General features: G+C 32.1%; 1 long non-coding RNA gene across 1 annotated transcript; it reads right to left on the reverse strand.

Annotated features, from left to right (window-relative positions):
• Positions 1 to 4,895: 4,895 nt before the first annotated feature.
• LOC119190738 lies at positions 4,896 to 11,703 on the reverse strand. Its single transcript, XR_005113075.1, has 2 exons — positions 11,535 to 11,703; positions 4,896 to 10,687 (listed from the first exon to the last, which is right to left on the reverse strand). It is a non-coding gene; the product is annotated as an uncharacterized LOC119190738 (long non-coding RNA).
• Between the last annotated feature and the right edge of the window lie 58 nt (positions 11,704 to 11,761).

Here is an 11,761-nt window from a genome sequence, read left to right on the forward strand (position 1 = left end):
ACTTTATTGAATCAATAAATTATGGTTTATATTATGCAACAACCAAGCATAACTATGTACAAGCGTATTGCGATACAGACTATGCCTAAAATATCATATGCACTGGTCCCAGAATGACTATGTGTTCAGGGCCGGATCTACCTAAGGGCTGCTTGGGCTGCAGCCCAGGGCCCCGAGGTTACAAGGGGCCCCCCAGACCCCGCTAAAAACAATAGGCGTTAATTTGAATTTAAAATTGGTTGTCTGTAAAGTCGGTTTACGAACGATATTTTTACGTAATAATGTCATAAAAAAACATTGATGAAAAATTGCATACTTCTATGAATTGAGTTAAGGGGGTAAATACGTGTAAAAGGATGTTTTCATGCTGATTTTCATAAATTTTTTTAAGGTATAAAAAATGAATATTATTTATTGAAACTATTAGGTTATTTTATACATATATTCATGAGTTTTTTTTCATATTTTACAAAAATATAACTTAGAAAGTAGCGGAGATATCACATGATACACATCGTAGGTTATCATCCGACTTAGCAGTTGGTGTACACGATGGAAGCCACAATTTTTATCCGAAATCAATGGCACAGAAAAATTACTTTCTTTTATATGTGTGTCTTCTATATAAACCTCAATTTGAAAAAAAAAATGCATTTTTCAGAGGACTATTAAAATAAGTCATGTTTTTTTACCATTTTTTCATATATTGTTTACTATAAAAAAGTAGTTAAAATAAAAATATCGCTTATGATTGAGGTTCATATTCAGCACAATTGTGTAAGGAAATTATATCAATCTGCAAAGTTGCGCCAAGAACTTCCTTATAAGTAGATCAGTATTCATTATGACAAAAATTGATTCTATGATCTTTTTAATCAATGATTAAGCGTTGATAACTCATAAATTGTTAGAGATACGAATTAAATAGTCATGAGCAATTTTATAGAAAATTGTATTTCCTATAAAAAACTCTCACGCAATTTTTGAATCAGATCAATAGTTTTCGATTCATATAAAAAATTACACACTTTTTTCGATTAATTGCCAATAACTCACAAACTATGAGAGATATGAAAAAAAAGCTTGTGATCAATTTTATAGAGAATTAAATTTTCTACAAAAAAAATCTAATACATTTTTTTCGCTAGACTAATAGTTTCCGAGTTATGTTAAAAATAAAGCTTTTTTTATTTTTTTTAATAACTTCAAAATGGCCGACTATGCACATAAACCAATGGTCGCGATTATACAGACATTTTTGGGAAATGTGCTGAAACGTGTTTTGGTGATTGTGAAACGTAAAAATATGACATCATTTCCGGATTTCGATTTTAAGGGTGATTCCAATAACTTCCTTATAAGGAAGTTAATTAAAAAAAGAACTACCATAAAGTTGGCAATAATGGCAACCCTGAGATCAATCAACTAATGTATGTGCGCGTCTATGTAACGGAACGGGGATTTCCCTGTCGTTTGTTTTTGATCGGTATATTTTCATCTACTCTTACAAGTGACTTTCCGCCGCGCTGCTTAACGTAACGTCTGACGTGATTTTGTTTTTTTTCGCACTTCTGTTCTTATCATCAAAATGACAAACTGACTGTGTTAAATGTTAAAACTTTAATGAGTGAGTTTACCAATAAGTGATAACTTAAAAGTTATATCTAAATAAGTAAATTTTTTTTATGTTATTTGAAATACATAATCAGTATAAGATTTCCTGCTTTTATTTGGTAAGTAAAAATAATTATAAATCGTGTTTTTTTTATGGTATTTTTAGGGTTCTGGACAAAAAAAAATAAAAAACGAATATAGGATCACTCGTGCGCCCGTCTGTCTGTCACAGCCAATTTGCTCCGAAACTACTGGACCAAATTAGGTGAAATTTGGTATGATGGTGTAATCTTAGGACCAAAAACACAGATGTACAAAGTATTTTTTTTAATAAGAGTCATTTTCGGGGGACAATTAGTTAATTCGCATTTGGCCGGTTTTTTTAATACTAAATGAATTTTTTAATTACTGCACTCATTACAAAGTATTCACGTATTCAAATGTAACGATTATCTCGTTCACTGTTTATTTATCAGAAAACTATTAAGTTCATAGTTTATTTTCAGGAAAAAATCTGTCTTAATTTACAATAATGTATCTGGTAATCTGGTCGAAAGTATAAAAGTGGAGCTGAGAAACGCAAATTACAGCTAGATCGTGAAAAGGAAAGAAAAAAAAATGTGCAAAAATTGGGACTTTTTTCAAATTAAAACATAAAAACGAGGATGAAATCGCTGAAAATTTATCAACAAGCGACTTGTCGCTTGTTTCGTATTCTCTTCCGATAGAATTCTTCAAAGAGAATCTATTTGAAGGGAGTAGCAAATCGCAACACCAAGAAAAAAAGACAAATGATGAAAATGTGCAAAGTCTTGACTACCAGCAACCCCTTTGATCAAACGGAAAACGATATTGGTGTTCAGCGACAGAATGGTAACACCGAGACAGAAAGAAATTTAGAGAATATTAATTTTGAGTTTGAGAAATATGTTGACGTGGGCTTGTGGCTAGAATTGCTAAATAATGATTTTATTAATGACATCCTCTCACATGAAATGACTGACTTTCAAAATAAAGATCCGAAAAATATATACTCAGCTTCTATAAAGAAATACAAGGAACAAAACAGAGCATTTTCAAATAGCCATTTCACAAAAAAAATGAAAAATGGTCAATCACTGGAAAGATCTTGGCTAACATATTCAACCAGTGTTGGTGCTGTTTTTTGTTTGCCTTGCAAACTTTTTTCCAAAACCTCTTCTCAATACACGACCGGATTTTCTGATTGGAAACACATAGGAACTTGTTTAGAAACTCACGAAAATTTTAATGAACATAAGAAATCAATGTTATTGTGGTTAACACGAAAAGAAAATAAGTCTGTTTTAGACAAGCAGCTTCAGGTGCAATTAAGAAAAGAAACAGAATATTATCACAATGTCCTAAAACGGGTAATTGCAGTGGTAAAATTTTTAAGTATAAGGGGCTTAGCATTTAGATGCTCCGAGGAAGTATTTGGTTCTCCACATAATGGTAATTTTATGGGGGCTCTGGAGCTATTGGCAGAGTTCGATCCATTCATTCGTGAACACATTGAACAACGGGAGCTGCGACCAAAACCGATAATATCGTACTTATCAAAAACAGTATGAAGAAATAATTGAGATTATGGGCAGGCAGCTGATTAAACAAATTATAACTCAAATAAAAAACGACGACACAAAGTATTATTCAACTGTGATGGATTCTACACCAAATCTGTCTCACAATGATCAACTTGCTATTGTATTACGATACTGTTTTCGGGGAAAAGTATATGAAAGATGTGTAGCCTGCATTAAAATTAGTAGTCATACTGCCTTACATTTATTTAATATTTTACAAGACGTTATAGAAACAAATGGATTACTGCTGAGTAATTGTAGGGGGCAATCTTATGACAACGCTGCCAATATGGCGGGTCACTAAAATGGTGTACAAGCACTACTAAAACAAAAAAACCACCGCGGATTATGTGCCATGTGCTGCGCATTCCCTTAACCTAGTTGGTGTAGAATCTGTTAAGGTTGCAACCGAAATTGTAAACTTTTTTGGAGTAGTGCAACAAATATACGTTTTCTTTTCTGCTTCGACCCTTAGGTGGGAACTGTTGAATCGTGAAATAAAATTAAAATTCACGGTAAAAAGTTTAAGCCAGACCAGATGGTTTTCCACTATGATGGTGTCAAAGCCTTAAAAAATAATTATGATGTCATTATGAAAATTTTCAAAAGTTTCAGCGAAAATGAGGTTGAGAAAGTTGATTTCCGGAAAGAGGCACGAAATTTATTCAATAAAATGGCGAAACTCGAGACTGCAATTTTGATTATCTTTTGGGAAGAAGTTTTTGAGAGATTTCATGTAGTTAATAAAAAAATACAGAGCCCTAGTTTAGACATTTGTGAAGGCAACAAGTTAATTGTGTCATTAAAAGACTTTGTGAACAACGTACGACACCAATCAGATCAGAAGGTAAAGGAAATACGAAGAGAAAACTAAAAAATTAAGTACTAGTGTGGGAATAGACTACAATGACATAAACCAGAAACGCATTACTCCAAAATTTTCAGATAAGTCTACAGGTGAATTCTCAGTATACGGCGCAGAAAGATTTAAAAGGGACCCGTTAAACGTTACGTTGGATAAGCTGATTATGGATTTAAATAAAAGGAGCCAAGTCTATGAGACATATAGCAAAAAATTCAAATATTTAATGGATTTGCAAGACAAAAATATCGAAAACATAGTTTTGGAAAGTGCACGTCATATTATGGATTACTATTCAGATGACATAGACGAGCATTTAGTGAATGAGTGCATTCAATTAAAATCGTACTTGCTCCAATCTAAACCAGAGTCTTACACCTCTTGCAGTGACATTTTTATGCTCATGTATGAAAATAAACTGATTGACGTGTTCCCTAACTGCTATATCATTTTAAAGATTTTTTTAACTTTGCCAATTACTAGCTGTGAAGCAGAACGCTCCTTCTCCAAGATGTCCTATGCAGAAAATAAATATAGGACAACAATGTCGAACCATCGACTAAATAATTTATCACTTCTTTCCATATATTGTGATCTAACAAAAGACTTGCAATGTGATGACCAAATAAAAGAATTTGCAGCACAAAAATGCAGAAAGGTTGATTTATAAATTATAATTTATGTAACATAACTGTCACACACATAACCTGTCAATTTCTTATATATATATATATATATATATATATATATATATATATATATATATATATATATATATATATATATATATATATATATATATATATCACTATTTCGGTTTCTCTCTCACCCAAAGATTGCCTGGAAGAGATTGCTACCACAGCAATAAGCTGTGGTCGCCTTTTGTACAACTAATACTTGCGTAGATTTAAGTAATATTTATGTTTTTTTGTGCAATAAAGAATATATAATAATAATATATTATTCTAGAAACACTTCTTTGACATGGCTATTAGTTGAGTACTTAGATAGGTCCCTAAGTAGTTTCAGCCCAGGACCCCACAAATTCTAGATCCGCCCCTGCAGACTGCCAAAAATATCATATGCACTGGTCCCTGAATGACTATGTGTTCATAAAGAAAGGGGATGCCATAACAAGGGCTACACAGCATCAACAGGATGTTGCTGCGTCAACAATACAGGCAGAAGTTATGGCTGCCTGAGCAACTAAAGAAGATATATGCTTAACGAAACTGTTAACTGGTATAAAAGCATTTCATCAGGACAGTATGAGTTTTAAATATAAACAATAAAAGCGCAATTTGCTTAATTAAAAATTAAGATTGTCATAAACGATGCAATATTTTACCGCCGACTTATTTACAAAGACTGTACCTGGAGATGGAATTTAAATATCTTAGGGATAAGACAGGAAAAAAATGAACTATTATTTTAAATCTGTTAGTAAGAGAGTAATTTGGGATTTCCATCTGGGACCACCTAAACACACTCACAAACTTCATTGAAATCAGGTGATTTCGGAGACTACCGTGTAATGAGAAAGAAGACTTCCAAATAAAAATGGTACCTTTCTTAGTTTCCATTTAATTATCCGTATGTGTTCAAATTCCGTACAAACCATGTCTTAATGTTACAAACACCATTCCTCAAGATATGCTAAGTCTGACATGTGGCAATTGATTATCTATTTAGGGGATTTAAGCAGCGAAAAACTTAGTTGAAAAAAAAAACGGACTGTAAAGACGAGGTCACATGGTTGCAAGACAACTCAACGCACATATATTTATCTGATTCTTTTGGTATCCCACCTTGGAGTATAACTTTACACATATCGGGACACAATGTCGATATAGCTTTCCTCAAACGTCGTCCATAATCTGACGAACAAGCCACAAAAATAATGTCACATGTAGTGTCACTAACAGAAGTCCCATGTCTATCACCCATGAATTCATTTCCCCGCCATGTTTTTCTTTACTTTAAAAACATGTTAAGGAAAGCTTACTTCAGAATTTTAATTATGAATATGTACAGTATATTAATTCTGCCAAACCACTGCCACACAACTGCACACATTAGGTCTGCCTGGAGCAGTAAAGCCTAAATGCTCTCAGCACCATTAAGACAATGTATAATATAAGGCTGGTATTATTATTTCTAAAATGGGCTAAGTGTTACAGTTAAAATTTTAAAGATTAACTCTGAACTTTTATTTAATATGACAAGGATATATTAAAAAATGGAATCTATAAATAATGCAGAAAATTTGTGAACTTGGACTATTTTTGGCACTTTCTTTAACGTTCCAATGAAATCCAATGATCCAATTTTACAGAAAATAATCAAAATTCACCACAAAAAAACAAAACACAAAATCTATCAACCACACTATATTGTATGTCTGATTATTTATTACAGACCAAGAACTAGCTTTTGATGCAAAATATGGAATCAGACATGCCTGTAATAAATCACTTCATTGTAGATTGTTTCTAGACACAGTTTCGCTTATTATGTGTTGCAATAAACTCAAACTGCAATCAAGAAACAAGGTGAGAACTTAAAAAAACTAACAAAAGCGTGGCAATCACAAAAAATAAGCATGTATCAAAATTTATCACTGAAAAATTCTCAGTATTATTCATTTACAACTTCTTGAACAAATGAGATTTCAAAATTCTGGCTAAATTTAAGCCCAGATAACAATATAAAAACACACCAATAAATGCACTTAAACGTGCCATTGGAACCAAATGGTATTAAAAACCACTTCTAAACAAGCTATTTCAAACCCTTATCAAATTTAAATTAATTCATTATCATTGTAGTTGGTATTAGAGAAAAAAATTATCAAACATTACATAAATAAAAAAATATGTGCAGATGAAGTGATAGTTTGGGGTCCTGTCAAATGTTTTCTTTTCATTGAAATGACAAAAACATAAAACCAAAAAAAGTGGACCACAATAATTATGACAACCAATAACTCACTGTCTTAGAGGGACAACTATATTTTCCTGCATTGATGTAGATCCAAAACACCATGGTGCAAATATGAATACAACATACTAGTATGGACATCTGCAACTGCACTTATTGCATAATGTTTCAACAAAAAACATTAAATAATCAGTGCATTTTTTAAAAAGACTAAAAGAGGACAGAGTTAAGATGCTTCAAGTACAAATTAGGTTTCAAAACTACAACCAAGAAATAGCAACCCTCAGGACTGAATATTTTTCAGACTGCTAAACAAAACAAAATTCGACTGTTAAAAAAACAATGACCAGATTTGATTATACATGCTGTGGTGGTGGGGGAATATAAAGAAAAATATAATAATAAAATCAATGCAAGGGATGAAATTATTCTGTTGAATTCTTGTTGAAAATTATTGTTTTATACTTTCACTATCCTAATAGTAATACCAGCCTTTGAATACATATTGTGCCACTACTATAATAATAAAATAGTGTTATAAAAATAAAACAAATACTTAATTCTCCAATGGACTTCTTAGAATATTGTCTGAACTTGATTTTTTTATTCAAATAATATTGTAACTACTTATTGCTTACTGCAAACACATACTTAATTCTTACAATAGCTGATTAGGAAATCAACTGAGACCAGCAGCTGACCACAACACCTGGAAATTAAAATAAATAAATTATTATTATTAATAACAATGATACAATACTATAGACTTAAAATAATGTTAAATAGCGACGTGATGGCAACGTAAGTGAATATTTCATCACAAATTTCAACATTTAACGCAATTGACCATAGTAAGCAGACCTATGATTGCCATATGTTACATGGAGAAAGTTTGGTGAGAAGATACCTCAATAGTTATAATTATTCTCATTGGAATGTAATAAAGAAAATAATGAGATACTTTATTGAAACAATATAAACAACCAAGCATAACTATGTACAGCGTATTGCGATACAGACTATGCCAAGAATATTATATGCACGTCCCTGAATGACTATGTGTTCATAAAGAAAGAGGATGCCATAACACGGGCTACACAGCATCAACAGGGTGTTGCTGTGTCAACAATACAGGCAGAAGTTATGGCTGCCTGAGCAACTAAAGAAGCTATATGCTTAACGAAACTGTTAACTGGTATAAAAGCATTTCATCAGGACAGTGTGTGTTTTAAATATAAACAATAAAAGCGCAATTTGCTTAATTAAAAATTAAGATTGTCATAAACGATGCAATATTTTACCGCCGACTTATTTACAAAGACTGTACCTGGAGATAGAATTTAAATATCTTAGGGATAAGACAGGAAAAAAATGAACTATTATTTTAAATCTGTTAGTAAGAGAGTAATTTGGGATTTCAATCTGGGACCACCTAAACACACTCACACAAACTTCATTGAAATCAGGTGATTTCGGAGACTACCGTGTAATGAGAAAGAAGACTTCCAAATAAAAATGGTACCTTTCTTAGTTTCCATTTAATTATCCGTATGTGTTCAAATTCCGTACAAACCATGTCTTAATGTTACAAACACCATTCCTCAAGATATGCTAAGTCTGACATGTGGCAATTGATTATCTATTTAGGGGATTTAAGCAGCGACAAACTTAGTTGGGAAAAAAACGGACTGTAAAGACGAGGTCACATGGTTGCAAGACAACCCAACGCACATATATTTATCTGATTCTTTTGGTAGCCCAACCTTGGAGTATAACTTTACACATATCGGGACACAATGTCGATATAGCTTTCCTCAAACGTCGTCCATAATCTGACGAACAAGCCACAAAAATAATGTCACATGTAGTGTCACTAACAGAAGTCCCATGTCTATCACCCATGAATTCATTTCCCCGCCATGTTTTTCTTTACTTTAAAAACATGTTAAGGAAAGCTTACTTCAGAATTTTAATTATGAATATGTACAGTATATTAATTCTGCCAAACCACTGCCACACAGCTGCACACACTAGGTCTGCCTGGAGCAGTAAGGCCTAAATGCTCTCAGCACCATTAAGACAATGTATAGTATAAGGCTGGTATTATTATTTCTAAAATGGGCTAAATTGTTACAGATAAAATTTTAAAGATTAACTGAACTTTTATTTAATATGACAAGAATATATTTAAAAAAAACTTTGCCAATTCTGATCTATAAATAATACAGAAAATTTGTAAACTCGGACTATTTTTGGCTATGAATGGTACAATGAAAGACAATTTTACAGAAAATAATCAAAAATCACCATAAGAAAACAATATAAAAAAACAAAACACAAAATCTATCAACCACACTATATTGTATGTCTGATTATTTATTACAAACCAAGAACTAGCTTTTGATGTAAAATATGGAATCAGACATGTCTGTAATAAATCACTTCATGGTAGATTGTTTCTAGACCCAGTTTCACTAATTTTATGTTGTAATAAACTCAAACTGCAACTAAGAATACAAGCTGAGAACTAAAACAAACTAACAAAAGCGTGGCAATCACAAAAAATAAGCATTTATCAAAATTTGCCACTGAAAAATTCTTAGTATTATTCATTTGTGACTTCTTAAACATAAGAGATCTCAAAATTCTGACTAAATTTAAGCCCAGATAACAATATAAAAACAAAGCAATAAAAGCACTTAAACATGCCGTTGGAACAAAGTAGTATTAAAAACCACATCTAAACAAGATATTTCAAACCCTTAGCAAATTTAAATTAATTCATTTTCATTGTAGCTGGTATTAGAGAAAAAAATTATCAATCACTATCACAGAAATAAAAAAAATATGTGCATGTGAAGTGATAGTTTGGGGGTCCTGTCAAATGTTTTCTTTTCATTGAAATGACAAAAACATAAAACCAAAAAAAGTGGACCACAATAATTATGACAACCAATAACTCACTGTCTTAGAGGGACAACTATATTTTCCTGCATTGATGGAGATCCAAAACACCATGGTGCAAATATGAACACAACATACTATTATGGACATCTGCACCTGCACTTATTGCATGTTTCAACAAAAAACATTAAACAATCAGTGCATTTTTTAAACAGTTTAAAAGAGGACAGAGTTAAGATGCTTCAAGTACAAATTAGGTTTCAAAACTACAACCAAGAAATAGCAACCCTCAGGACTGAATATTTTTCAGACTGCTAAACAAAACAAAATTTGACTGTTAAAAAAACAATGACCAGCCTTGATTATACATACTGTGGTGGTGGAGGAATAGAAAAAAATGTATATTAATAAAATCAATGCAGGGTGAAATTATTCTGTTGAATTCTTGTTGAAAATTATTGTTTTATACTTTCACTATCATAATAGTAATACCAGCCTTTGAATACATATTGTGCCACTACTGTAATAACAAAAAGTGTTGTTGCAAAAACAAAACAAATACTAACGATCAAGCTCCTTAAATAAAGATTTAAAAAAAAAATACAAGTTCTAAACTCTCCAATGGACTTCTTAGAATATTGTCTGAACTTGAATTTTTTATTCAAATAATATTGTAACTAGTTATTGCTTACTGCAAACACATACTTAATTCTTACAATAGCTGATTAGAAAATCAACTGAGACCAGCAGCCGACTACAACACCTGGAAATTAAAATAAATACATAATTATTATCAATAACACAATGATACAATACTATAGACTTAAAATAATGTTAAATAGTGATGTGATGGTAAGGTAAGTGAATGTTTCATCACCAAGGTCAACTAACTTAATGGTGGACATATAAAATGGCACAAATCACCAATTTTTTTTAATATGTATAATTTGTTTCAGAATCACTAAACTGGCTGATACATAATAAACCCAGTAATATTAAATGACCCTTCATGCAAGCCTCAGCTGCCGCGACACCTCCAAACTTCGTCGCGCATAATATGTACCTATATTGGTAGACATGTAGCAAATGTCGATTATTGGCGTAATGATTAGCGGAAAATAAAAAAAAAATCAATTAACTGGATATTATTTCACCTATACGTAAAGTAGTCACTACAAATCTCAATAGGTTACTCTAACACAACGTTAACATTTCCTACACTAGGTACCATTCAAGGTCCCGTAGGTAGATGTATTCACAATAATAACGCACCAACCATATATGCAATAGGATATTTTTTAAGGAGCTGCTATATGTGAACCTAAAAATCCAACATTATTCATACTACATAAAAGATAGACAACTACCCCCTCACTAAATCGGAACATTAAATGTTCTGCGTAGGTAATTGAAATATATATAAAAAGTTCTTTTCGTAACAAAAATTTTATCCCAAAAAGAAAAAAACTATAGTAATCAGCAATTCCAATCGTTATAAATTCAAAATATGTAATGAATATAGACCATCAAAATCGAATACCGTTACAATTTTAAACCTAAAACTTTTGCAACACAAATGTTCTTAATATCTTTACAAGAAAAACACTTACCTAGTATGTTTTAGGCAATGCAAGACGAAGAAAGAATAATCAAAGCCAAAAAACAGCGGATAGCCGCCAACATTTCAATACATTTCCGCCGTCCGCCGGCGCGCAGCCCAAAGTGAACCGGCGCGGCGGCGCGGCGTCTAGCGCAGTGGCAAGTGGCACGGCCTGACACCATAACGAATAGGGACAGGACGCAATATTTAATTCATTTATTCATACGTTATATTTAA

Source organism: Manduca sexta, chromosome 26 (assembly GCF_014839805.1).
Source record: "Manduca sexta isolate Smith_Timp_Sample1 chromosome 26, JHU_Msex_v1.0, whole genome shotgun sequence".
Lineage (NCBI taxonomy): Eukaryota > Metazoa > Arthropoda > Insecta > Lepidoptera > Sphingidae > Manduca > Manduca sexta.